A 10868-nucleotide genomic window follows, 5' to 3' on the forward strand; every position below is an offset into this window, starting at 1 on the left:
GAAACAAGGATCTGGTACAGCTTTAGAGAATTACTGGGTAGCCAGGAAAGAACTCAAAAATGGACTGAGGAGAGCTCATGAGGGGGCATGAAAAAGCCTTGGCGGGAAGGATTAGGGAAAACCCAAAGGCGTTCTACACTTATGTGCAGAAGAAGAGAATGATCAGAGATAGAGAATGGCTGATCAGGGATAGTGGAGGGAACTTGTGCCTGGAGTCTGAGGAGGTAGGGGAGGACCTAAATTAGTTTGTTTTTTGCTTCAGTATTCACTAGAGAGAGGGACCTTGATAGTGAGAACACTATGGACCAGGTTAATAGGCTTAAACAGATTGATATTAAGGAAGTGGATGGGCTGGAAATTCTGGGAAGCATCAAAATAGATAAGTCCTCAGGGCCAGACCAGATAATATTCAAGGTTACTACAGTAAGTGAGGAATGAGATTGCTGTGCCTCTGGCGATGATCTTTGCATCCTCACTCTCCACGGGAGTAATACCAGATGATTGAAGGGAGGCTAACATTGTTCCTCTGTTCAGGAATGGGAATAGGGAAATCCCTGGGAATTATAGAGCAGTCAGTCTTATGTCTGTGGTATGTAAGGTACTGGAAAGAATTCTGGGAGATAGGATTTATGACTATTTGTGAAAACATAGTTTGATTAAAAGTCATCAGCATGGCTTTGTAAGGGGTGGATCATGCCTCTCAAGTCTTACTGTGCCTCTGCCTATCTTTGTATCATCTGCAAACATAGCTGAAAATATGTTGCTGGAAAAGCGCAGCAGGTCAGGCAGCATCCAGGGAACAGGAGAATCGACGTTTCGGGTATAAGCCCTTCTTCAGGAAGGAGGGCTTATGCCCGAAACATCGATTCTCCTGTTCCCTGGATGCTGCCTGACCTGCTGCGCTTTTCCAGCAACACATTTTCAGCTCTGATCTCCAGCATTTGCAGACCTCACTTTCTCCTCATCTGCAAACATAGCCAAAATGCCCTCAATTCCTGCATCTGGATTAGATTACATTACAGTGTGGAAACAGGCCCTTCGGCCCAACATGTCCACACCGACCCGCCGAAACGAACCCACCCATACCCCTACATTTACCCCTTACCTAACACTATGGGCAATTTAGTATGGCCAATTTAGCTGATTATTAATGTATAAAGTGAAAAGTTGTGGTCCCAACATAGAGCCATGTGGAACACCACTGGTCACCAGCTGCCATTCCAAGAAGGACCTTTTCATCACCACTCTCTGCTTTCTGCCAGACAGCCAAGATTCCATTCATGCTAGCACCTTGCCACTAACACCATGGGCCCTTATCTGACTGCTGCGCAGCACCTTGTCAAAGGGCTTCTTGAAGTCCAAGCAGATAACATCCATTGGCTTTCCTTGGCCCGGTGTAGTAGTCTCGCAGTGTCTGAGTGCAGTGATCTCTCCCGGGCCAGCGTGTTGGTCTCTCAGTGTCATGTGTGGTGATTTCTCACCCTGCTTTGGCAGTCTCTCAGTGCCCCAGTGCAGTGATCTCTCGGCCCAGTGTGGCAGACTCTCAGTGCCCCAATGCAGTGATCTCTCGGCCTGGTGTGGCAGTCTCTCAGTGCCCCAGTGCAGTGATCTCTCGGCCTGGTGTGGCAGTCTGTCAGTGCCCCAGTGCAGAGATCTCTCGGCCTGGTGTGGCAGTCTCTCAGTGCCCCAGTGCAGTGATCTCTCGGCCTGGTGTGGCAGTCTCTCGGTGCCATAGCGCAGTGATCTCTCGGCCCCGTGTGGCAGACTCTCAGTGCCCCAGTGCAGTGATCTCTCGGCCTGGTGTGACAGTCTCTCAGTGCCCCAGTGCAGTGATCTCTCGGCCTGGTGTGGCAGTCTCTCAGTGCCCCAGTGCAGTGATCTCTCGGCCTGGTGTGGCAGTCTCTCAGTGCCCCAATGCAGTGATCTCTCGGCCTGGTGTGGCAGTCTCTCGGTGCCCCAGTGCAGTGATCTCTCGGCCTGGTGTGGCAGTCTCTCGGTGCCTCAGTGCAGTGATCTCTCGGCCTGCTGTGGCAGACTCTCGGTGCCCCAGTGCAGTGATCTCTCGGCTCCGAGCGGCAGTCTCTCGGTGCCCCTGTGCAGTGATGTCTCGGCCCGGTGTGGCAGCCTCTCGGTGCCCCAGTGCAGTGATGTCTCGGCCCGGTGTGGCAGTCTCTGGGTGCCCCAGTGCAGTGATCTCTCGGCCTGGTGTGGCAGTCTCTCGGTGCCCCAGTGCAGTGATCTCTCGGCCTGGTGTGGCAGTCTCTCGGTGCCTCAGTGCAGTGATCTCTCGGCCTGCTGTGGCAGACTCTCGGTGCCCCAGTGCAGTGATCTCTCGGCTCCGAGCGGCAGTCTCTCGGTGCCCCTGTGCAGTGATCTCTCGGCCCGGTGTGGCAGACTCTCGGTGCCCCAGTGCAGTGATGTCTCGGCCCGGTGTGGCAGTCTCTGGGTGCCCCAGTGCAGTGATCTCAAGGCCTGGTGTGGCAGTCTCTGGGTGCCCCAGTGCAGTGATGTCTCGGGCTGCCATGGCAGTCTCTCGGTGCCCCAGTGCAGTGATCTCTCGGCCTGGTGTGGCAGTCTCTCAGTGCCCAGGTGCAGTGATCTCTCGGCCCCGTGTGGCAGTCTGTCAGTGCCCCAGTGCAGTGATCTCTCTGCCTGGTGTGGCAGTCTCTCGGTGCCCCAGTGCAGTGATCTCTCGGCCCCGTGTGGCAGTCTCTCGATGCCCCAGTGCAGTGATCTCTCTGCCTGGTGTGGCAGTCTCTCAGTGCCCCAGTGCAGTGATCTCTCGGCCTGGTGTGACAGTCTGTCAGTGCCCCAGTGCAGTGATCTCTCGGCCTGGTGTGCCAGTCTCTCAGTGCCCCAGTGCAGTGATCTCTCGGCCTGGTGTGGCAGTCTCTCGGTGCCATAACGCAGTGATCTCTCGGCCCCGTGTGGCAGACTCTCAGTGCCCCAGTGCAGTGATCTCTCGGCCTGGTGTGACAGTCTCTCAGTGCCCCAGTGCAGTGATCTCTCGGCCTGGTGTGGCAGTCTGTCAGTGCCCCAGTGCAGAGATCTCTCGGCCTGGTGTGGCAGTCTCTCAGTGCCCAGTGCAGTGATCTCTCGGCCCCGTGTGGCAGTCTGTCAGTGCCCAGTGCAGTGATCTCTCGGCCCCGTGTGGCAGTCTCTCAGTGCCCAGTGCAGTGATCTCTCGGCCCCGTGTGGCAGTCTGTCAGTGCCCAGTGCAGTGATCTCTCGGCCCCGTGTGGCAGTCTCTCAGTGCCCCAGTGCAGTGATCTCTCGGCCTGGTGTGGCAGTCTCTCAGTGCCCAGTGCAGTGATCTCTCGGCCTGGTGTGGCAGTCTCTCAGTGCCATAGTGCAGTGATCTCTCGGCCTGGTGTGACAGTCTCTCGGTGCCATAGTGCAGTGATCTCTCGGCCTGGTGTGACAGTCTCTCGGTGCCATAGTGCAGTGATGTCTCGGCCCGGTGTGGCAGACTCTCGGTGCCCCAGTGCAGTGATGTCTCGGCCCGGTGTGGCAGTCTCTGGGTGCCCCAGTGCAGTGATCTCAAGGCCTGGTGTGGCAGTCTCTGGGTGCCCCAGTGCAGTGATGTCTCGGGCTGCCATGGCAGTCTCTCGGTGCCCCAGTGCAGTGATCTCTCGGCCTGGTGTGGCAGTCTCTCAGTGCCCAGGTGCAGTGATCTCTCGGCCCCGTGTGGCAGTCTGTCAGTGCCCCAGTGCAGTGATCTCTCTGCCTGGTGTGGCAGTCTCTCGGTGCCCCAGTGCAGTGATCTCTCGGCCCCGTGTGGCAGTCTCTCGATGCCCCAGTGCAGTGATCTCTCTGCCTGGTGTGGCAGTCTCTCAGTGCCCCAGTGCAGTGATCTCTCGGCCTGGTGTGACAGTCTGTCAGTGCCCCAGTGCAGTGATCTCTCGGCCTGGTGTGCCAGTCTCTCAGTGCCCCAGTGCAGTGATCTCTCGGCCTGGTGTGGCAGTCTCTCGGTGCCATAACGCAGTGATCTCTCGGCCCCGTGTGGCAGACTCTCAGTGCCCCAGTGCAGTGATCTCTCGGCCTGGTGTGACAGTCTCTCAGTGCCCCAGTGCAGTGATCTCTCGGCCTGGTGTGGCAGTCTGTCAGTGCCCCAGTGCAGAGATCTCTCGGCCTGGTGTGGCAGTCTCTCGGTGCCCAGTGCAGTGATCTCTCGGCCCCGTGTGGCAGTCTCTCAGTGCCCAGTGCAGTGATCTCTCGGCCCCGTGTGGCAGTCTGTCAGTGCCCAGTGCAGTGATCTCTCGGCCCCGTGTGGCAGTCTCTCAGTGCCCCAGTGCAGTGATCTCTCGGCCTGGTGTGGCAGTCTCTCAGTGCCCAGTGCAATGATCTCTCGGCCTGGTGTGGCAGTCTCTCAGTGCCATAGTGCAGTGATCTCTCGGCCTGGTGTGACAGTCTCTCGGTGCCATAGTGCAGTGATCTCTCGGCCCCGTGTGGCAGACTCTCAGTGCCCCAATGCAGTGATCTCTTGGCCTGGTGTGGCAGTCTCTCGGTGCCCCAGTGCAGTGATATCTCGGCCTGGTGTGGCAGACTCTCAGTGCCCCAATGCAGTGATCTCTTGGCCTGGTGTGGCAGTCTCTCGGTGCCCCAGTGCAGTGATCTCTCGGCCCCGTGTGACAGACTCTCAGTGCCCCAGTGCAGTGATCTCTCGGCCCTGTGTGGCAGACTCTCAGTGCCCCAATGCAGTGATCTCTTGGCCTGGTGTGGCAGTCTCTCGGTGCCCCAGTGCAGTGATATCTCGGCCTGGTGTGGCAGACTCTCAGTGCCCCAATGCAGTGATCTCTTGGCCTGGTGTGGCAGTCTCTCGGTGCCCCAATGCAGTGATCTCTTGGCCCCGTGTGGCAGTCTCTCGGTGCCCTAGTGCAGTGATCTCTTGGCCAGTGTGGCAGTCTCTCTGTGCCCCAGTGCAGTGATCTCTCGGCCCCGTGTGACAGACTCTCAGTGCCCCAGTGCAGTGATCTCTCAGCCCGGTGTGACAGTCTCTCGGTGCCCCAGTGCAGTGATCTCTCAGCCCGGTGTGACAGTCTCTCGGTGCCCCAGTGCAGTGATCTCTTGGCCCGGTGTGGCAGCCTCTCAGTGCCCCAATGCAGTGATCTCTCGGCACGGTGTGACAGACTCTCGGTGCCCCAGTGCAGTGATCTCTCGGCCCGGTGTGACAGTCTCTCGGTGCCCCAGTGCAGTGATCTCTCGGCCCGGTGTGACAGTCTCTCGGTGCCCCAGTGCAGTGATCTCTTGGCCCGGTGTGGCAGACTCTCGGTGCCCCAATGCAGTGATCTCTCGGCCCGGTGTGGCAGACTCTCGGTGCCCCAATGCAGTGATCTCTCGGCCTGGTGTGGCAGTCTCTCGGTGCCCCAGTGCAGTGATCTCTCGGCCTGGTGTGGCAGTTTCTCGGTGCCCCAGTGCAGTGATCTCTCGGCCCGGTGTGGCAGTCTCTTGGTGCCCCAGTGCAGTGATCTCTCGGCCCGGTGTGGCAGTCTCTCGGTGCCCCAAAGCAGTGATCTCTCGGCCTGGTGTGGCAGACTCTCGGTGCCCCAGGGCAGTGATCTCTCAGCCCGGTGTGGCAGCCTCTCAGTGCCCCAGTGCAGTGATCTCTCGACCGGGTGTGGCAGACTCTCGGTGCCCCAGTGCAGTGATCTCTCGGCCCAGTGTGGCAGTCTCTCAGTGCCCCAATGCAGTAATCTCTCGGCCTGGTGTGGCAGTCTCTCGGTGCCCCAGTGCAGTGATCTCTCGGCCTGGTGTGGCAGTCTCTCGGTGCCCCAGTGCAGTGATCTCTCGGCCTGGTGTGGCAGTCTCTCTGTGCCCCAGTGCAGTGATCTCTCGGCCTGGTGTGGCAGTCTCTCGGTGCCCCAAAGCAGTGATCTCTCGGCCTGGTGTGGCAGTCTCTCGGTGCCCCAGTGCAGTGATCTCTCGGCCCAGTGTGGCAGTCTCTCGGTGCCCCAGTGCAGTGATCTCTCGGCCCAGTGTGGCAGTCTCTAGGTGCCCCAGTGCAGTGATCTCTCGGCCCAGTGTGGCAGTCTCTAGGTGCCCCAATGCAGTGATCTCTTGGCCCGGTGTGGCAGTCTCTCGGTGCCATAGTGCAGTGATCTCTCGGCCTGGTGTGACAGTCTCTCGGTGCCCCAGTGCAGTGATCTCTCGGCCTGGTGTGGCAGTCTCTCGGTGCCCCAGTGCAGTGATCTCTCGGCCCGGTGTGGCAGTCTCTCGGTGCCCCAAAGCAGTGATGTCTCGGCCGGTGTGGCAGTCTCTCGGTGCCCCAGTGCAGTGATCTCTCGGCCCGGTGTGACAGTCTCTCGGTGCCCCAGTGCAGTGATCTCTCGGCCCGGTGTGGCAGTCTCTCGGTGCCCCAGTGCAGTGATCTCTCGGCCCGGTGTGACAGTCTCTCGGTGCCCCAGTGCAGTGATCTCTCGGCCTGGTGTGGCAGTCTCTCGGTGCCCCAGTGCAGTGATCTCTCGGCCTGGTGTGGCAGTCTCTCGGTGCCCCAGTGCAGTGATCTCTCGGCCCGGTGTGACAGTCTCTCAGTGCCCAATGCAGTGATCTCTTGGCCCCGTATGGCAGACTCTCAGTGCCCCAGTGCAGTGATCTCTCGGCCTGGTGTGGCAGTCTCTCAGTGCCCCAATGCAGTGATCTCTTGGCCCGGTGTGACAGACTCTCTGTGCCCCAGTGCAGTGATCTCTCGGCCTGGTGTGGCAGTCTCTCAGTGCCCCAGTGCAGTGATCTCTCGGCCTGGTGTGGCAGTCTCTCAGTGCCCCAATGCAGTGATCTCTTGGCCCGGTGTGACAGACTCTCTGTGCCCCAGTGCAGTGATCTCTCGGCCTGGTGTGGCAGTCTCTCAGTGCCCCAGTGCAGTGATCTCTTGGCCTGGTGTGGCAGTCTCTCGGTGCCCCAGTGCAGTGATCTCTTGGCCCCGTGTGGCAGTCTCTCGGTGCCCCAGTGCAGTGATCTCTCGGCCCGGTGTGGCAGTCTCTCAGTGCCCCAGTGCAGTGATCTCTCGACCGGGTGTGGCAGACTCTCAGTGCCCCAATGCAGTGATCTCTCGGCCCCGTATGGCAGACTCTCGGTGCCCCAGGGCAGTGATCTCTCAGCCCGGTGTGGCAGCCTCTCAGTGCCCCAGTGCAGTGATCTCTCGACCGGGTGTGGCAGACTCTCGGTGCCCCAGTGCAGTGATCTCTCGGCCCGGTGTGACAGTCTCTCAGTGCCCCAGTGCAGTGATCTCTTGGCCTGGTGTGGCAGTCTCTCGGTGCCCCAGTGCAGTGATCTCTCGGCCCAGTGTGGCAGTCTCTCGGTGCCCCAATGCAGTGATCTCTCGGCCTGGTGTGGCAGTCTCTCAGTGCCCCAATGCAGTGATCTCTTGGCCTGGTGTGGCAGTCTCTCGGTGCCCCAGTGCAGTGATGTCTCGGCCGGTGTGGCAGTCTCTCGGTGCCCCAGTGCAGTGATCTCTCGGCCCGGTGTGACCGTCTCTCGGTGCCCCAGTGCAGTGATCTCTCGGCCCAGTGTGGCAGTCTCTCGGTGCCCCCATGCAGTGATCTCTCGGCCTGGTGTGGCAGTCTCTCGGTGCCCCAGTGCAGTGATCTCTCGGCCTGGTGTGGCAGTCTCTCGGTGCCCCAGTGCAGTGATCTCTCGGCCCGGTGTGGCAGTCTCTCGGTGCCCCAGTGCAGTGATCTCTCGGCCCAGTGTGGCAGTCTCTCGGTGCCCCAATGCAGTGATCTCTCGGCCTGGTATGGCAGTCTCTCGGTGCCCCAATGCAGTGATCTCTCGGCCTGGTGTGGCTGACTCTTGGTGCCCCAATGCAGTGATCTCTCGGCCCGGTGTGACAGTCTCTCGGTGCCCCAGTGCAGTGATCTCTCGGCCCAGTGTGGCAGTCTCTCGGTGCCCCAATGCAGTGATCTCTCGGCCTGGTGTGGCAGTCTCTCGGTGCCCCAATGCAGTGATCTCTCGGCCTGGTGTGGCTGACTCTTGGTGCCCCAATGCAGTGATCTCTCGGCCTGGTGTGGCAGTCTCTCAGTGCCCCAGTGCAGTGATCTCTCGGCCCCGTGTGGCAGTCTCTCTGTGCCCCAGTGCTGTGATGTCTCGGCCCCGTGTGACAGTCTCTCAGTGCCCCAGTGCAGTGATCTCTCGGCCAAGTGTGGCAGTTTTTCGGTGCCCCAGTGCAGTGATCTCTCGGCCCGGTGTGACAGTCTCTCGGTGCCCCAATGCAGTGATCTCTCGGCCCGGTGTGGCAGTCTCTCAGTGCCCCAGTGCAGTGATCTCTCGGCCCGGTGTGACAGTCTCTCAGTGCCCCAGTGCAGTGATCTCTCGGCCCGGTGTGACAGTCTCTCGGTGCCCCAATGCAGTGATCTCTCGGCCCGTGTGGCAGTTTTTCGGTGCCCCAGTGCAGTGATCTCTTGGCCCCGTGTGGCAGACTCTCAGTGCCCCAGTGCAGTGATCTCTCGGCCTGGTGTGGCAGTCTCTCAGTGCCCCAGTGCAATGATCTCTCAGCCCCGTGTGGCAGTCTCTCAGTGCCCCAGTGCAGTGATGTCTCGGCACCGTGTGGCAGTCTCTCTGTGCCCCAGTGCAGTGATCTCTCGGCCTGGTGTGGCAGTCTCTCAGTGCCCAGTGCAGTGATCTCTTGGCCCCGTGTGACAGTCTCTCTGTGCCCCAGTGCAGTGATCTCTCGGCCTGGTGTGACAGTCTCTCAGTGCCCCAGTGCAGTGAATCTCGGCCGGTGTGGCAGTCTCTCGGTGCCCCAGTGCAGTGATCTCTCGGCCCAGTGTGGCAATCTCTCGGTGCCCCAGTGCAGTGATCTCTCGGCCCGGTGTGGCAATCTCTGGATGCCCCAGTGCAGTGATCTCTCGGCCCGGTGTGGCAATCTCTCGATGCCCCAGTGCAGTGATCTCTCGGCACCGTGTGGCAGTCTCTCGATGCCCCAGTGCAGTGATCTCTCGGCCTGGTGTGGCAGTCTCTGAGTGCCCCAGTGCAGTGATCTCTCGGCCTGGTGTGACAGTCCCTCAGTGCCCCAGTGCAGTGATCTCTCGGCCGGTGTGGCAGACTCTCAGTGCCCAGTGCAGTGATCTCTCGGCCAGTGTGACATTCTCTCGGTGCCCCAGTGCAGTGATCTCTCGGCCGGTGTGACAGTCTCTCAGTGCCCCAGTGCAGTGATCTCTCGGCCTGGTGTGACAGTCCCTCAGTGCCCCAGTGCAGTGATCTCTCGGCCGGTGTGGCAGACTCTCGGTGCCCCAGTGCAGTGATCTCTCGGCCCGGTGTGGCAGTCTCTCGGTGCCCCAGTGCAGTGATCTCTTGGCCCGGTGTGGCAGTCTCTCAGTGCCCCAGTGCAGTGATCTCTCGGCCTGGTGTGGCAGTCTCTCGGTGCCCCAATGCAGTGATCTCTCGGCCCCGTGTGGCAGTCTCTCGATGCCCCAGTGCAGTGATCTCTCGTCCCGGTGTGGCAGTCTCTCGGTGCCCCAGTGCAGTGATCTCTCGGCACCGTGTGGCAGTCTCTCGATGCCCCAGTGCAGTGATCTCTCGGCCCGGTGTGACAGTCTCTCTGTGCCCCACTGCAGTGATCTCTCGGCCTGGTGTGACAGTCTCTCGGTGCCCCAGTGCAGTGATCTCTCGGCCTGGTGTGGCAGTCTCTCGGTGCCCCAGTGCAGTGATCTCTCGGCCTGGTGTGGCAGTCTCTCAGTGCCCCAATGCAGTGATCTCTCGGCCCGGTGTGACAGTCTCTCAGTGCCCAGTGCAGTGATCTCTCGGCCTGGTGTGACAGTCTCTCGGTGCCCCAATGCAGTGATCTCTCGGCCCAGTGTGGCAGTCTCTCGGTGCCCCAGTGCAGTGATCTCTCGGCCCCATGTGGCAGTCTCTCAGTGCCCCAGTGCAGTGATCTCTCGGCCCGGTGTGGCAGTCTCTCGGTGCGCCAGTGCAGAGATCTCTCGGCCCGGTGTGGCAGTCTCTCAGTGCGCCAGTGCAGAGATCTCTCGGCCCGGTGTGACAGTCTCTCGGTGCCCCAGTGCAGTGATCTCTCAGCCCGGTGTGGCAGTCTCTCGGTGCCCCAGTGCAGTGATCTCTCGGCCCGGTGTGGCAGTCTCTCAGTGCCCCAGTGCAGTGATCTCTCGGCCCGGTGTGGCAGTCTCTCGGTGCGCCAGTGCAGAGATCTCTCGGCCCGGTGTTGCAGTCTCTCAGTGCCCAGTGCAGTGATCTCTCGGCCCGGTGTGGCAGTGTCTCAGTGCCCCAGTGCAGTGATCTCTCGGCCCGGTGTGGCAGTCTCTCAGTGCCCCAGTGCAGTGATCTCTCGGCCCGGTGTGGCAGTCTCTCGGTGCCCCAGTGCAGTGATCTCTCAGCCCGGTGTGGCAGTCTCTCGGTGCCCCAGTGCAGAGATCTCTCGGCCCGGTGTGACAGTCTCTCGGTGCCCCAGTGCAGTGATCTCTCAGCCCGGTGTGGCAGTCTCTCGGTGCCCCAGTGCAGTGATCTCTCGGCCCGGTGTGGCAGTCTCTCAGTGCCCCAGTGCAGTGATCTCTCGGCCCGGTGTGGCAGTCTCTCGGTGCCCCAGTGCAGAGATCTCTCGGCCCGGTGTGGCAGTCTCTCTGTGCCCCAGTGCAGTGATCTCTCAGCCCGGTGTGGCAGTCTCTCGGTGCCCCAGTGCAGTGATCTCTCGGCCCCATGTGGCAGTTTCTCTGTGCCCCAGTGCAGTGATCTCTCGGCCTGGTGTGGCAGTCTCTCAGTGCCCAGTGCAGTGATCTCTTGGCCAGTGTGGCATTCTCTCGGTGCCCCAGTGCAGTGATCTCTCGGCCAGTGTGACATTCTCTCGGTGCCCCAGTGCAGTGATCTCTCGGCCGGTGTGACAGTCTCTCAGTGCCCCAGTGCAGTGATCTCTCGGCCTGGTGTGA

This window comes from Chiloscyllium plagiosum, unplaced genomic scaffold, assembly GCF_037043375.1.
Source record: "Chiloscyllium plagiosum isolate Xiang-an unplaced genomic scaffold, Cpla_swu_hap1 HiC_scaffold_35, whole genome shotgun sequence".
NCBI classification, from domain to species: domain Eukaryota; kingdom Metazoa; phylum Chordata; class Chondrichthyes; order Orectolobiformes; family Hemiscylliidae; genus Chiloscyllium; species Chiloscyllium plagiosum.